Genomic DNA, 17,407 nt, shown 5'->3' with positions numbered 1-17,407 from the left:
AAAAATCAGACTTTTCTGCCCAAATACAGCATGATATTCTACTATCAACACATATTGCACTGTGATACAACATGTATAAGCAAAGATATGCAGGTCTGGGTAAAAACAGGCAATGTATAATGTTACAAAATCAGGCTATGAAAAAGGAACAATTCTGTTACTGTTAAAGAGAAAAACAGTACAAAAAAGTCAATCTTTGGTTGAAACATTTAACAGATAAACATTTTGTACTTCTACTTCTTATACTATAACTTTCAAACTATCTGGTAAAGATCGGATTAAGAGCAGGGATATAGCTTTTGTTTTGAGGTTGAGATTTGAGACAGGATTAGAAATAGGGATATAGGTTTTGAGTTGAGGTTGAGATTTGGGACAGGATTAGGAATAGGGATATAGGTTTTGAGTTGAGGTTGAGATTTGGGACAGGATTAGGAATAGGGATATAGGTTTTGAGTTGAGGTTGAGATTTGGGACAGGATTAGGAATAGGGATATAGGTTTTGGGTTGAGGTTAGGGATGAGGACCAGGGCTGGGTTTTGGTTAGACAGTGGACTAAGATCAGGGCTAGGTTTTGTTTTAAAGTAAGATTAGGTTTAGGGCTAGTATTATGATCAAGACCAGGTTTTGTGTTGAGGTAAAAGACACAAGGTTAGAAACAGGATTAGGACCAGGCTTTTGTCTTAGTGTTTAGTGAAGGCACAGGTTTAGGATAAGGGGATATATACTACCATCTAAAGTGTACCTTTATTTTTTAAAATTTAGGTATATATCTCTTACAATTTCCCAAACATACAACATGTGTCAGGCTGGGATTCGGTGCAAATTGCTCTGGATAAAAGCCTCTGTCAAAATGAATATAAACGTAAATTGTACATGTATAACTAATAAAAAAGGGGTGGAGTTGGATTCTTGAAAGTTAGCAACTTTGCATTTTAATAGTGAGAGCTGCTGCTTTGCACTAAAAAAACATCTTAGAAACCTGACAGAGCTCATTGTGTCGGGCTGTTTTCTTATGTTTTCTTCTTGCAAAATTACACCTAACAGCAGAGTTGGGTTTTTCTCGAAAGAAAACTTAGCACTTATTTTGTTTTCATGCATTTTAAACTGTTCTTTCAAAACAATTAGGAGCACTCAGCAAATGGCATGTGTACACTGCAGTAAACTGTCAGGTACTGGATAATTTGAGCAAAGTGAAAACATTTAAAAAACAAAAACAGACTGCTTGGCAATGGGGAGATCGCTAATGCTTTCCTAAAAACATCACTAAAATTGAAAAGCAATATCTTGCTTATAAATTATAGCAGTGTAGACAGAGTATCACTCAGCGCAGGGCGAGATGCATGGAAGGGCACAGGCTGGCAGGTCTCTGTGTTAAACTAAAAAGACACACTGTCCATAAATTAGAGCGAGAGAAGGTGTTAGTCATGCAGTTCCAGTACGTCGGAGAGGAGCGGACCATGACTTCCTCCAGCGAGATGCTAATGGAAAAGGAGACAGCAGAGGGAGGAGAGAATCTGGGTCGAGCGGTTAGCGGCTAGATGAAAAGATGAAGAAATGGGTGGTTAATCAGGGGGGTTTATGGCATGCACTTTATTTGTTCATAAACAGAACATCATGTGACCTCCAGGTTAGTCTCAGGCTTAAGGTCAAGTGCTGTTTTACACTGTCCAGACCAATCAAAAGCCTCCACTCCAGCTTCCTGCGAGCCTGCAAAGTGCTTTTGTCCAGACGGGCAAAGTACTTAATTGGATACTGATTTGAGACCTTTAATAATGGTTTAAACTTCAATAATGAATATGAAACACTTACAATGGGCAGGGAGCAGGTAATTAGGCTGTCATATTGCTATACAAAGATTATGCTCTTTGTAAAGTGCTTTAATGCAATTTCATTAGACATCAGTGTGTACGTTCTAAACGCCACGAATGTGGAAATGTTCCACAGATAATACTGATGAACTCTTATGTTTTAAAATATAAGATTTTTGTATTTATAGTCTGCTTTGTGCTATAGGAGTCTCCAACTATTAGCTCACTGGTGTCTCTTAATCATTTTGCTTAATAATAAAATGTATTTAAAAGTTTTGTGTGCACATTTATTCATGTAATTTCCTGGGAACAGAAATGGCACCCATTTGGGGGGATGGCCCTTACATTGTACCCATTTTTTTTATGAATTAGTTTATAAAATATTCACGTTATAATTGGTCCACAACATTAACAATGACATTGCAATTCAAGTAAGAATAAGAAGAGTATTATTATGTATTATTTTAATTATTTATGTTGTTATAGTCTTTCAGTTAGACTGCATTACATTTTTAGCTTCTTCACTTATCCATTTAAGTTAAATTATTTTCACAGTGTTTTCACTGAATCAAACCTTAATCAAATTTTACATTGTATGTTGGTTTTAATTACTTTTATTGTTAGTCTGTTTATGCAGTTCCTCCTTTTGATGATTAAATTTCATGATAATATATATATATATATATATATTTTTTAATCCCTTTCAGCTGTAAATACTCTAAATGCTCTACTGAAAATGAGGGTTACCTTTCATGTATAGTAGAGTTAAAATAAAGGTTTATTGCTTGATTAATTGACAAAAGATGCTACTGTGATAAAGTAATTGTAAACTGACCTCTTTATGTAACTTAAAGGAGAACTCTGGTGTAAAAAGGACTTTTGGTGTAGTAAAACATGATAAAAATTACCTACCTTTGATGAATAGCACACCTCTGTTCTCCCAGAGCGTTCCGAGATCCAGAAATTTTAACAGTTTGTCCAAACACCCTTCAGACTGGGTGACACGGGGCACGGAGCTGAAGCTTGCTTTATGGGATGTAAACAGTGTTTTTTAATAAGCTTCTTGTGCACTTTTAAGTTATTAATGCCTCGTTTTTAAATATCAGGGCTCTCCAGATTCTAGCTAGGAGGTGTGAAGCTACTTTGAGCTGGATAAGAGTAGAAAAAGCGATTTATCAGGGCAAATTATGCCCTGTGTCACCCAGTCTGAAGGGTGTTTGGACAAACTTAAAATTTCTGGATCTTGGAACACTGTGAGAGAATGGAGGTGTGCTATTCATCAGAGGTAAGTACTTTTTATCATGTTTTACTACAACAAAAGTTCATTTTACACCAGAGTTCTCTTTTAATAGGTTATCTATCATCCAATCATAGCACTACTATGTCCCAGCAATCCCACTCTAAGCTAACTAACCAACTTGACAAAGAACCATAAAGCTGCATTAAGCCATCGCATGTAACCTTTTTCATGTTGAAGGGGGATGGGGGAAAAACACATTACACATGTACGCATGTTGCATATGCGTACAACAATACGAGAGTCATAATTTATTCACTTTGACTCAGAGAGAATGCAGGGTTGGGAGACTGAGGAGTAACGAGCGAAGGCTACGTCCACCTGGGGGCATCATCTTTAATGCAGCGATAATGCCGAGCTCAACTTAAGCTGCTCGGAAAAGCCCAGAGAGGCACAGCACCCGGCTCCAGAACCCGGGCTTCTGTTCACATGCTTCCCTCCACCTTTTATTTCAGGCCTGTACCAGGTTAATATTACATGAAGGAGGCAGTGCGTCGCATAATGGACCGTAATGACCACAGAAATATGGACCATGAAGGAAGCTAGCTCACAAAGTTCCTGAACATAAACTAGAGGCTGGGAAGGAAAAAAAAAAAGAAAAGAAAGAAAGAAAAAAAGAAAACATGAATAAATAGGCCACCTAATGCACCTGGTCCTCCGCAAATCTGATGAATAATTCACCAAAACAGTGGAAGAGAGTGACTGGACAGGTCTAGGACTGTCGCCAGGATCCGCGGGGCCCAGCACAGGGGAACAGTGACAAATGACTGAAGCTGGTGAGATGTGGCACGGGCGCGCTAAACAGTTCAGTCAGGGGAGCTTCTCACTAGGAGAACTGGCAGCAAAGCGGCTGTCTAAAAGTGTCAAGTTGAAAGACCAGAGAAGCAGATCCTACCTTCCCTCTAAGACAAAAAAATTAGCTATTCTCTGTCAATAAGCACAACATCCTTCTTGTTTCCGTATTTAAAGGAGAACTCCAGTGTTAAATTGACTTTCGATGTAGTAAAACATGATAGAGTACTTACCTTTGTTGAATAGCACACCTTCGTCCTCCCACAGCTTTCCAAGATCCATTAATTTTGTGCTTTTTGCCCAGCAATCTGTTCAATATTTTGCCCTAATAAATCTAATTTCCTAAATTACCTAAAAGTAGCTTCACATCTCATTGGTAGAATCTGGAGAGCCCTGACATTTAAATTGAGCCATTAATAATTTTAAAAGTGCATAAGAAGCTTATTTAAAACCACTGTTTACATCCCATAGTGTAAGTATGGTAAATCTCCAGGCGCCGCCAATTTTTGCACTGTTAGTGTCAGACATATATACATAGACTCTAAAGCCTGCCTCCTAGCGTCCAGTGGATTTATTTACACTGAGGAAAGTGTTTAATACACTTATAAAAATCACAATAAATATGTATACACATATACATGAACACACGTTATATATAAACACGTAACAATAATAATTATTAATATGCCATACCATGTCTGTCTTTGTTAAAGAGCATAATACAAAGTATTTTAGCTTGAAAGCACATATTTGTAATGTGTGAGAGCATCATAAATCATAACTATATCACTGCCATTTGTACCAAACCAAACCAAATCGTGAACATCGGCTATAAAATGGTAGAGATGTGATTATTATAGGTGTACTAAATACCGTCTTCAGTGTAAATTAATGCACTGGGCGCCAGGAGGCAGGCTTTGTAGAGTCTATGTATATATGTCTATGACATTATCAGTACAATGATGGATGCCCCCAGAGATTTACCTGCACTATATGGGATGTACACAGTGTTTTTTTAACAAGCGTCTTGAGCACTTTTAAAGTTCTTAATGGATCGTTTTAAATGTCAGGGCTTTCCAGATTCTACCAATAAAATGTGGAGCTATTTTGAGTCTGGATAACAGTGTAAAAAGCTATTTTTTGGGGCAAAATATGCCCTGAAGCAGCCGTTGTACAAAGAGCTGGGCAAAAAGCTTAAAATTACTGTATCTCAGAAAGCTGTAGGAGAGTGGCGGTGTGCACTTAAAAAAAAATGTGTACTTTATTATGTTTTACTACACCAAAAGTCAATTTTACACCAGAGTTCTCCTTTAAGGCTGTTTGTTATTTAAAGCTGTCCTCGCTCATTTTTCACACAAAGAAAATAAAATGGCAGACTCCAGTGAGTGACTTTACATGATGACATTACCCCAACCCTCTGACAATTACACCATCAGATCCCCGGTTCCAGACCAGCAGGTCTACGTGGGTCGGAAAGGCTTGGATTTTCCCAGCGGTGGAAGCACACAGCACAATCGGAGGCACTGGCTCTATTTACGTGCCGGCTGGCTCCGGCTCCGGCTCAGTTCTAGCCTGTGGTAGTGCACAAGAGGATTCTAACACCAGCTTCATTCCTCCCTCCATCTGTGCAGCACAGCTGCTGGGGAAGATGAACAACTGGCTGAGCGAGGTAAGCTCAGGACACATGGAGGTGTATTCCTCACTAAAGAAACGGAAACATAATATGGATTCTGGGATGACACAAGATAAAAAGCTCTACTGTGTATCATTGATAACAATATGAACTATGAACCATATGAACTATACTGTACTGTACTTAAATGATTATTTCTTTAACAAGAGAAAAAAGCAATCCAAACTAACATGCACTATGTGAAAAAAATGTACTGCCCCTATTAATTAACTGTAATTTATCACATTTTATGGAAAGAATAGTTACATTTCTCTAGCCACACACATGTCTGATTACTGCCAGACATGTAGAGTTTGATTACATTATTGTATATTTCGCACTATAAGGCGCACTTAAAATCCTTTAATTTTCCCTAAAAAAATTCATCATTAATGCGCCTTATAATCCAGTGCGCCTTAGCCTGCTGCTAACCCCGGCTAGCACTGCTGGAGCAGCATTAGCATGTATTAGTAGCTAATGCTAATGCTCCAACCTTTGTGCGGGAGAAATTCGGTAATCTAATTTTACAGTAAATAAACAGAAGCACTTGACTCACTCAAATAAACAGTTTTTAGATTAACATCCAGCACTTGTTTGACTTTAAAAGACAGTCTTTTTTTTATTACAGTTTTGTTTCTTAGCTTAGCTTTACTTAACTTATTTACCTACACTCCCCAACCACCACCCAGCGGCAAGACCTGCTGAATTAGAAGTTCCTAATAGTGTTGCACAATGCGCCTTATAATCTGGTGCACCATATGTATAAAAATAGACCAGAAAATAGGGGGCAAATACTTTTTTTTTCACAGCACTGTATATATTGAAAAGTGTATATACTTAATAATATTATTGCAATATAGCTTTCTCATTACATCAGGGCCAAAGCGATGAGTATGATGGATTAGTGTACATGTAGAAGTTCAGGAGCGCAGTTTCTCAAGTAGTATCAGTGAAGTGAACAGGTGTGTAGATTAGCTCGCTCCTATTCAGCCTGGCTGCTATCAGTAAAGAACAGGCACAGGGGGCTGGCGCTACCACTCACCAATCTGCCATTATGTCTATAGCTACACCATGCACCCACCCAGCCACAAAGCCAGCCAGAGGCTTCCTCAAGTACAGGTCCAAATCACATCCTTCCATTGGCCTCTCAGCCCAGAGACACATCAGCAACTGTTACTGAGGATGCATTTAATTTAGACAGTAACTACTTTAGACTAATCTCTGCCAAATGTTAACTACTCTAGACTAATGTCTGCCTACTCTAGACCAGTGTTTGCTAAATGGTAAGTACTAGATGTTAACATCTTTCGAATTAAGTTTGCTAAATTTCAACCTCTCAAGGTTAATGTTTGCTAGATGATAACTCCAGACCAGTATTAGCTAGATGTCAACTACTCTACTTTATATTGATGTTTGTTGAACGTTAACAATTCTAGGCTGTCTGAGGTGTTACCAACCCTAGAACAATGTTTGCTAGATGTTATCAACTCTAGAACAATGTTTGCTAGGTGTTACCAACCCTAGAACAATGTTTGCTAGATGTTATCAACTCTAGAACAATGTTTGCTAGATGTTAACGACTTTAGGCCGATTTTTGCTGAATTGCCTACCCAAAAGCAATTTTTGCCAGACGTAAACTAATCTAGACTAGATGTTAACTAATGAAGGTACTCTATATTGATGTTTGCTGGATGTTACCAATTCTAGGCTGATGTCTGAGACGTTACCAACCCTAAAACAATGTTTGCTGGGTGTTAACAACTCTAGACTGATGTTTTCTGAATGTTACCTACCCAAAAGCAATGTTTGCCAGATATTAACTGCTCTAAACTAGATGTTAACTACTCTAAGATTGTCTGCCAGATTTTAACTACTCTAGACTGATGTTTGCTGTATGTTAACTACTCTAAGCCAAAGCTACCCAGATGTTAACGACTCTAGACTAACAATTACAAACAATCTCAAGTCAATTTACCTAGATGTTATCAATCTTTATTATTAACTGATTTCCTTTGCTTTGTTGTTTGTGTAATTTCCACAGTAAAGTAAATTTTGTATTTGTTCATCAAGTCTTACAGTTACTCAAAATTAATGAGTGCACACGGTAAGATAAACCCTAGAGTACTCTTACCAAAACAAACAGCATTATAGAAGATGGGAGAAAATTACTCAGTGCTAAAGACCATATAAGCAAAATAAATGACTTAATCGACTTACTAATAAGTTAAATTTAATTAAATTTAGATTTGGAATTTTATGGAACCTGCTTTGGTTTAAGCTACAATAGGTGGACTATCACTATAGGGAGACACAAGCTCTACCGTTTCTCTGTCAGTGTCTTAAACAGAACCACTACAATTTACTCCCTATTTAAAAGTCCTCGTGCGAGGCCGAGGGGGCGCAGGCTCAGTACAGCGACTGTAAGGATACGGTACGGTCCTGATAAGGATCTTCTGAGCTGTAAAGAAGTGGAGGCTGAGGAGCCGAGGCGGTGACAGTTTGACTGAGAGAGTAGACAGCTATGCTCTTTGATGTCATCATTCTCAGCATGGCTGGCTGGGCTTGGCTGCAGTTGGGGCAGATTTGAAGAAGCACGCTCGGGAACGTTTAGCACGTTTAGCTGGGTCCGGGCCCTGACAAATCAGCTGTTGAGGAGCTGTCAGAACAGCTGTGTGCGGAAAGGCCTGACATGCCCCGAGCAGACGGGGTGGGGGAGAGGGTGAGGGGGGTGTGGGACGCAAGGAGACCGGCAGTACTCGGTCACACATTCCCTCACAGCACACGACTCCTATTCCAGGAACGGCCCCAAAACACAGAGCTTCTCCAGCTCGTTCACGAGAGCTGAGAGCGCTGGGATTTCCCTGGGTTGTGTGGGGAACTCCGGCAGTGTACTTACTCTAAAACCTGTCACGCGTATTACACTGAGAAATCTAATTTAATTAAGCTATAGTACCAGTGCAACTGTGGTTACAACTCTTTACTGATTAATGTGGCAAGTATCTGGATTGTACACTGGTAAGATTATATATATATATATATATATATATATATATATATATATATATATATATATATATATATATATATATATATACATAAACAGTGGTGTGCAGTGAGGCCCTTCTAACCCTTCAGAAAAGGGGTGCAATAAATGAATGTAAATAATTTTTATATGTTTTAATCAGGAAATATATATCATAGCTATTGTAAGTGTAAGAATTTATTTTATACATCAGCTAAAATAAAAAAAACAGCAACTAATTCAAAGCATTAGTCTGTGTTTTTCAGTTGCTATTGGACTCTTATCTGACTGAAGGCGGTTTTAACCTATCAAAGCTTTTTAAAATGGCTTCTGCCCCCTTGTGTCTGCGTGGGCCCTTCTCCTAGCAGGGCCCTTAGCAAAGTCAAAGGACAGTCTAACCAATCAGATTCATGCGGCGGGGTGGGGGGGGGGATATGGGGAGGTGGTTGCAGAAAGAGTACCCACTATATTCACTGCACACCACTGATATATATATATATATATGATGTGGGGCATGCGCCATCTACAAACCCAGAAAGAGCAAGGCCAATTGTGGTCTCTCAGGGCTCTGGGAATTCTGGGAAGATTTTAACCAAATGCATTTAACATTTGGTAGTCAAATAGATCCCTGGTTAGTCTGACTGAAACTGCATTGCTGTGTGGGGTACAATGCACAAATCTAATTTTTGGCTACGTTCACATTACAAGCCACACTGCTCAAATCCGATTTATCTTGACGGTTCGCAATTTCCAAATATAAGTGAGCTGTATCTGTGTGTAATGTGTGTCCCTGAAACGCCTCATATGCGCACATTGATACATGTATAATAATCACTGTCTTCACCAACAACAAAAAAAATCATATTTGAGAGACGACTTTTCTTTTTTTTAGTTTTATAAAGGTTAAATAGATGTATTTGCAGCTCATATGTGGAGCATTTTTTGCTCGAGTGGATAGCAAACAGCTCGTCTGAAGTACATGCTCAGGTCGAGGAGGAGAAAAAAGGTCACAAGTGGGAAGCCTATGTGCATGCAAAAAAGCAAATGGATCGGATACGTATCCGATTTAGGACCACATACGAAAGTGACTTAAATCTGATTTGAAAAAATTCACACAGCCATAAAAAAAATAAGATTTGAGTCACTTCAGCCTAGTAATGTGAACGCACCCATTATGCGCCAGCCAGCTGTTTATTCATTCAACTTCTTTATGTGCTTTGCTAAAGGTGGTTTGCTGCATTGAAATTTGCTATTTAACACATCGTTGCACATTTCTTCTAACTCCCGTTGCATTCACATTGGCAGGTGACAACTGGTTAATGTGAACTTCTGTCGCACCATGGGCAAAAACAACTGAATTAGAAACGAGTTTCTGCTGTCAAACGTTGGAGAAATTAATGAATATGTTTACACTGCTATAACATAGCCCATCTCCTCAAGTGGTTTAATGGATTGGATTTGTATCTGTTTTAAATGAGCTTTGGGTGTATTTAAACTTTCTGTGGCTTGATCTCATCATTTAATCCTGATGTTCAAAAACATTTCGAAACAGGATCTTTAAGGCCCAAAAAACAAGTAAAAAAACATCCTAGTCTATAGTTATCAGTTACATTTAGTTACAAATAACTGTAAAGCACTTTTGTTTTAAGTAAACAATGTATTGGCCTTTTCCATAATGGAACCCCATAAAGGGTTTCAACTAATCACTAAAACTCTAATAGAGGTCTCCAAAGACTTTATCTTTAACATCTAGATTTTTAATCCAGCCCCATCCATTCCTGTCCATGTAACAGGGGAAGCCCTCCAGGACCTGTATAGCTTGTTTAAGCAGCTTTCCATGTTTTCCCATTTTGCTGATGTATATAAAGATTTGACAGCATAAAACTGGTCAATTATGGGTGAAAGCAGGCTAAGAGTATTAACTGAGCCGTGGCTTACCATGGCATACCATGTGATTCACTCAGGCAGAGGTGAGATCCAGGGCTGAGGAAGACCCCATTTGCAGCAGTGCATATGTTCAGAAAGGTTTTGGAGAGCTTCCAATTGGCACCTCTGTTTGCTTTCCCTCATCATTACAGGATAACATACTTGACATAGGCAGGTCTAAGTTAGGCCTAACAATCATGCTGAGGGACAGGTCAGAGACTCCTTGTTAAGAAGCGATAATAAGCTGGTCTCTTAGTGGCAGAATATGATCCTGAGGAGACATGAGCCCTGAGTTGCTGAGAAAGCAGGAGTCCAGAAAGCAGGAGAATGGAGGAGCAGCTACAGCTTTATTCAAAAGTTTGTGCAACCTAGGCTCAAGACTTTTTTTTTTGTCTGTTGAAAGTCGATCCAGTAGATCTTGTAGCTGGAATGTTATGTTGTATGATATTTAGGTCAGGGGACTGTGAGGGTTTTTCCCAAATGCTTCAGTTTATGTTTTTAGGTAGTAAATTGTGAATAATGAGGTAGATTTAGATTTTCAGTTTGAGATCTTTTCTTTTAATATTTTAATTTTTTTTTTTCCATTTCCTCCCCAATTTACAAGGCCAATTGCCCAACCCAATTGTTCTCTCAGGGCTCCAGCAGCTGATGGCAAGCTACATGAACAGGATTCAAACTGATGCCATCAGCTGCCCAAGAGAGTACAACTTGTCTTGCTCTCTCTGGGTGGGTAGATGGTGCTCTCTCTGCCCACATCACTCATAGTGTGATGTTAGTTAGCACAGGCATCTGTTAGCTGATGCATCAGCGCTGGGTTTCGGCACGTTCCTCTGAGCAAAGAAAGAGTTAATTTGTATTTTAGCACTCTTTATTTTATTTCTGTTTTATGTTGGGATACTTATTTTAATACGTTATTTAAGTGATTTCTTTTACCTATGTGTTTTGGTTGTATGTATTTATGTGTAGGCATTAGACATTTTATGTACAGCACCTTGGGTAGTGTAAGCTTTACTAGCATTACTAGTAATAGGTAGGGTTGCCACCAGTCACGTAAAATACAGAATTGTCTTTTATTTGACAATTAAATGTCATGTCCCATATCGAACCATTGATTTACTTTCTGATTGTGCTTTTGCCAGAAGATGTCAGTGCATGGATATAGCTTATTTCAGTGTACTATTGCGATTTGACTGTTTAGGATATAGAGAACTTTAAAAGTCAAATGAATGATAATTTATATAATACACAGCCATATTAGCCTATATAAATGTATTATACGTTCATTTAAAGAACAAATCATATTAATGGATTAACAGTTAATATGTTAATAAATAAACGTTTATATATTTTTAAGGAATACAGAGTTCAGTTAAAAAAACATGTACAAGTGTTTTTTTTCCCTCTTTATGTAAAACTGTCCCCAGGATTGTAAGAGAGCCATAAAGGTATGCACATATAAAGTTACATTAAGTTCACAATTTATTTAGTTTATTATATAGATTAAAAGTTCATTGTCTCACACTCCACACACAAACTCTCATTCTCATTTAAGATTGAATTAACTGCACTTTATAAGAGAATGTGTTCATTGGTGATAAAGCATTTTAAGCTTTAATTATGGCTAATTGCTGGCTAATTGTCTTGACCACACATTTACTAAAAAACACCAGAACACAGGAGTCAGAACACAGGAGTCATTTCTGAAAGGTTGCAACCCTATTATTAGGGGAAGTCAATAAGAGTGTGTTGGATCCGAATTGGAAGAAAATAGGATAATAAACATGTAAAAGTAAATTAATCTAACACATTCTTGCATTGGCTTGCACCTGACAAAACAGACAATATATTTAATTATGTTTTCTTAGATTCTTGGCAACAGAAAGGATCGTAACAGGTCTAAAACCTAAATCTTATTTGCAAAGAGCCAGCTTGTCTGCAGAATTTCAGATATGTTTCCAATAAAGCTGGTGCAATCTTCATATACCCAATCGCTGGTTTGAGACCCTGATGATGGTCTGGCTACAATCGCCCATCTGAACAGACAAGTGACTCCAGCAGAAATCACATCCACATTCAGTGCAACATAGACGCCATTAGGAGTAAAAGAAGTGTATAGAATCAAGGGTTCTTCAGGGGTTCTTTAGTACAGTCAATGACAAGACAAGCTGTAAGGATAAGATGCATCAAGAGGTGAGTCCAGTACTTCAACACTTCACCAAAGTAAGGAACACTTAAAGCAATGCTGCTGCTGCTAATGCTGCTGCTGATGATGATGATGATGATGAAGGTCAGTCGTGGAAAACAGTAATGGGATTAAAACTCACATGACGGTCAACTAACATCAACAGCAACAACAACAAAAAAAAACTCTGTTACCATCAAACCACCGCTGCTGTGCTCATTACACTGTAAAGGGTCTCTTTCTTTCTCTCTCTTCCTCGCATGCTCTCTCTCTCTCTCGCTCACTTTCTTGTTCTAACAGAGCCCTCAGGGCTTCTACACTCCAGTTGGATTTGCATGTCAAAGTTCCTGCCAACACTTTGGTGACAAGCAGTTAGCGGCGCTTCTACAACAAAAGGCCGAGAACACAGAGAGGCTTTCTGCTTACAGTGAGTGAGAAGCTCCTCTGCATCAGCAAAACCAAGCCGCTATCTGGATCAGACACACCACTCAGAGGTCAGCACCCAGGAATGTGTCACCATTACACAAAGAAACTTGAGAAAAACAGGAAAAACTTAAGAGTATCGCAAACTTCTCTGCTAGCTAGCATTTGCTCAGCAATATACCACACTGAGCCATGGTTTCTTTTTTTTTTGTACATCGTTTTTAGGCTATTTTAAGCTATTTTCCACATTGGCCTTTTAATATTATTGTAACAGACACATCACAAATATTTATGAGGTCTGCTACCTCGCTTTCATACCACTGAAACCATCATTCACTACTTTCATCCATTTTCTGGTTTAGTCATGCCCATTTCCCATCCCCACACAGTCTTTGTTTCATTCTGCTTGAGGTATAGCACCCTCCATAATTATTGGCACCCCTAGTTAAAAAGTGTTGAAAGCCTTAAAATTAATTATTTTTTGTTGCAGAAGCAATCAGAAGCATCCCACTCTGAAAAAAAAAAGCAATCTTCAATCAAGTGAATTAAAAAAATATATATTTTTTTCATAAAATTACCTGTTCTATAATTATTGGCACCCTTCACAGTTTTTTTTGTAAATACTGTAAATGTATTAGAACCATTTATGCCATTTCTACTGTAGTTTATAAAGTGGATCAAAGTATCTTGGAACCTTTAATTAGTAATTCATCCCAATCTCTGCCGGAAAGCAGAAGATGGGTCGTCACTGGGTCATTCAGCAAGATAATGATCCTAAACATGAGGCCAAATCTACTCAAAAATACTTCACAAAGCACAAAATCAAGCTCCTCTCACGGCCATCTCAGTCCCCAGACTTCAACCCAATAAAAAAAGCTGTGGGGTGAGCTGAAGAAGAGAGACATGATTGCATTTAAAATATTTGTTTTTTAATGTGTGATTTTATTTCCAACCAAATAAAGACATTTGAATTAAAGCTTCGATTTTCACCTTTTTTTGCACTGTTGTCCTGTATAATTAAAAAATATATATATTAAAACCCTTCTTAACCAGGGGTGCCAATAATTATGGAGGGCGCTGTAAATGTCTCATGAATTCCGATGTGGATGTTCAAACTCACATTTGTGAGTGGCCCAAATTGGTAGTAAAAGTCAGATTCAGTGCGTCACAAATAGGACTGCATGATATATCATTTAAGCATCATCATCTGGATGTGCGCATGCGCAATAGTCACATCGCAAGACGTGCAATGTCACTTAATGTAATTCAATCAAACACGTTATGTTGCAATGTTTTGATTCTAGACACAAGAAGTAGATACACTGGGGGGGGGCTGGAGTAAACACGAGGTAACCTCAATCCACGTGGTTGGGCATGTGCTTGTAAATGCAGATGTCAAAAGCTGTGCACCTCAGTCCAGCACAGTTTTGCACAGATATTTTCAGTTACAGCTGAATTCACGTTTTTAATCCGAGGAAAACACTCTTATTTCCCTTTTAAAAAGCCATTTAAATGCCTGATTAAAGGGCCGATTACTGTTGTTTTGTTGTTTTCCTCGGGTTTTGAGTGCTCTGCTCTGATTCAGCTCTTGACCGGTCCAGATGTGAGACGGCGCCAGGGTGGGGGCTGGACTGGTGACGTCATGGGCCCTGCATTGTTTAATACTGTGATATATATCACTGGAAACATAACCATTTTCCAATATCATGCAGCCCTTGTCACAAATAATCAAAAAGGTAAGATTTGTGCCACTTTTCCCTGCTGTGTAAATGCAGCCTAACTGCCAGCTCTGTCACATCACCGAGCATCGCACTAATAAGTAATGGGGAAAAGGGCGATCCATTCAACTCATCTAGAGAGTGAGGCCATTTCTGCTCTATTAGACTCCAGGGATCAAACAGTGTTTAATCTCCAATTAATAAGGAACATTTTAAAGGGCGCCCTATTTGGGAGCCTGCCTTAAGTTTTTTTTTTTTATGTTAAAAAGCAACACCTGGTTTCAGGATGCTGCACAGTTCCTCATGTTCTTCACAGAGCAGCATCAAGTTCTCAGCACAGCTGCCTAAGGGCTGATTGCCTCTTCTGATTGGTGGTCCTTGAGGCAGGAGGCAGGCTGATGCTGTCCTGGTGAATCAGCTCTGTCTTTCACGCTCTAAAAAGTCTACCTTTGAAGGGTTGAACCGAGGCCACCAGGCCCGTCTGGCACCCGCTCAGAATCACACGTGGGAAAAATAGGAAGTGGAGCTACGGGCCAATTACCGTCCACCAGCTCAACTGAGCCACAAAATAAGAAGGGAAATGAAAAGCCAGGAGGGGGATGAGAGGGGCCAGCCTCATTAGCCTGTGTGGCCCTGCTCCTCTGATGACTCTGATGGGCTGCAGGGTAGAGGGTTGGATCACCCCGCCAAACCAATCTACCACCCTTTACTCTGTGCGAGGTCACCTGACCGGACAGAGACATGGAAAAGATGAAAAATAGCAAAAATATTACACCTGAAGAGGAAAGAAACTGTTTAGGGGGTGGAATAGACAAGGATACACAGTGTCACTGATACACAGCACCACTTTTACAACAACCTCGCTGGAGTAAGGTGTCAATATTTTACAAACACCTAAGAAAATTTTCCTGTATTTTACAAGAGCATTGTCAATTCTTAAAACAACAACTTTAATGCAGTTTAATAATAAATGTACCAATTGTGCACATGCATAGCAAGGCCTGGTTTACACCTGGGATATCTTGCTTTGACTGATCTGATCACAAAAGATCTTTGGAGTCTACGTTCACATTACAAATCAGATTTGGCTATCTTGACGATTCACATTCACAAATGTAAGTGACCTGTGTGTAATGTGTGTAATGGGAACAAATCAGTCCCCAAAACGCCTCACATGCGCACATTGATACGCGAATAAGCGTCACCTTCTTCACAAACAAAAAATAATGAAAAAACTTCACATTTAAGAGACAACTCGTAGCTTTATAAAGGGAAATGGATGCGTTAGCAGCTCATAAGTGGAGAAACAGCAAACAGCTGGTCTGAAGTTCATGCTCAGGTCAAGGAGGTGAAAAAAGGCCAGGTGGTTTGCTTTTGCTGTTTTGCTGCAGCTGCACCAAGAGATGTGTGGGTACGAGAGAGAAGCACATAGCGCATGCGTAAAAGCAAAAAGACACATACATTTCTATTTGACCGTTCACATTCATGTCGCATGTCCATGGATCGGATACATATCGGGTTTAGAACCACATATTAAAGTGACTCAAATTTGATTTTAAAAAATCTGATTTGGCACATTCACACAGCCATGAAAAATTCAGACCTGAACCACATTGTGTGAATGTGCCAAATCAGATTTTTTTCTCAATGTGGTTCAGGTCTGATTTTTTCATGGCTGTGTGAATGTGCCAAATCAGATTTTTGAAAAAATAAGACCTGAACCACATTGAGAAAAAATCTGATTTGGGTCGCTTCATCCTGGTAATGTGAACGTAGGAATAGATTCTTATTTACATCTGGTCTAGAATTGTGCGTGCAGACAATAGACACAGTCAGAAATCGCATCCACGTCATTGTAGTTCCACAGTTTAAACAATCTTCAGTGGCGATTTCTGAAAAGAACAACTGCTTTTTCTTACAAACGTGTAAAAACCCCATGTTAAAAATGGCAGCTTTTATTCTAGTAATCAAATGAAACAAAATTGCTTCATATCTCAACGCATTTGCAACTATGCTAATAAAAGGGTTCTCCAATAAATTTCAATTATTTTTTCATTACTTTTCCATGCCTTCAAGGCAAATTTTAATGACCTTACGATTTTAAAACATCAGTGCAGACATGGACAATAAAACCAAAAATCAACTAAAACAACAATCAAAATGGATTATAGTAGGTCTAAAATGAATCAGGTAAAATGTTGAGTCCCAATCTTTAATACAAAAATGTAAATCAATTCCTGAGAGTTCCATTGTGAAGATTTCATGACTTTTCCAAAACTTTCTAGGTATTTTTATTTTTCCTAAACTTATCCAGGTCTGCAAATTGCTTTTTTTTAAATTCCATGACTTTCCCAGGTGTTTCATGACCGTATGAACCCTGTAATAATCACCCACCCCATGACTATAGAATCTGCTCTTCCACTTTGATGGAAAGAAACTTAATTCACAGAAAAGAGACAGATTTCAATCTGGTCCTCTTTATACGTGTGACTCTTCACTCTTTTATTTTATAGAGCTAATAAAACCGAATAAATACAGAGATTGGCTGAAGGCCCAAAAGTATGGGA

General features: G+C 38.8%; 2 protein-coding genes across 2 annotated transcripts in view; one reads left to right on the top strand and one right to left on the bottom strand.

Annotated features, from left to right (window-relative positions):
* The window catches only part of maff (v-maf avian musculoaponeurotic fibrosarcoma oncogene homolog F), a 255,539-nt gene that overhangs the window by 27,596 nt on the left and 210,536 nt on the right, over positions 1 to 17,407 (top strand). The gene's annotated exons all lie outside the window — the stretch shown is intronic.
* The window catches only part of snx29 (sorting nexin 29), a 189,647-nt gene that overhangs the window by 25,944 nt on the left and 146,296 nt on the right, over positions 1 to 17,407 (bottom strand). The window lies entirely within an intron of this gene.

This window comes from Astyanax mexicanus, chromosome 15 (assembly GCF_023375975.1).
Source record: "Astyanax mexicanus isolate ESR-SI-001 chromosome 15, AstMex3_surface, whole genome shotgun sequence".
NCBI lineage: Eukaryota > Metazoa > Chordata > Actinopteri > Characiformes > Acestrorhamphidae > Astyanax > Astyanax mexicanus.
This window is presented reverse-complemented; position numbering and strand designations above follow the sequence as displayed.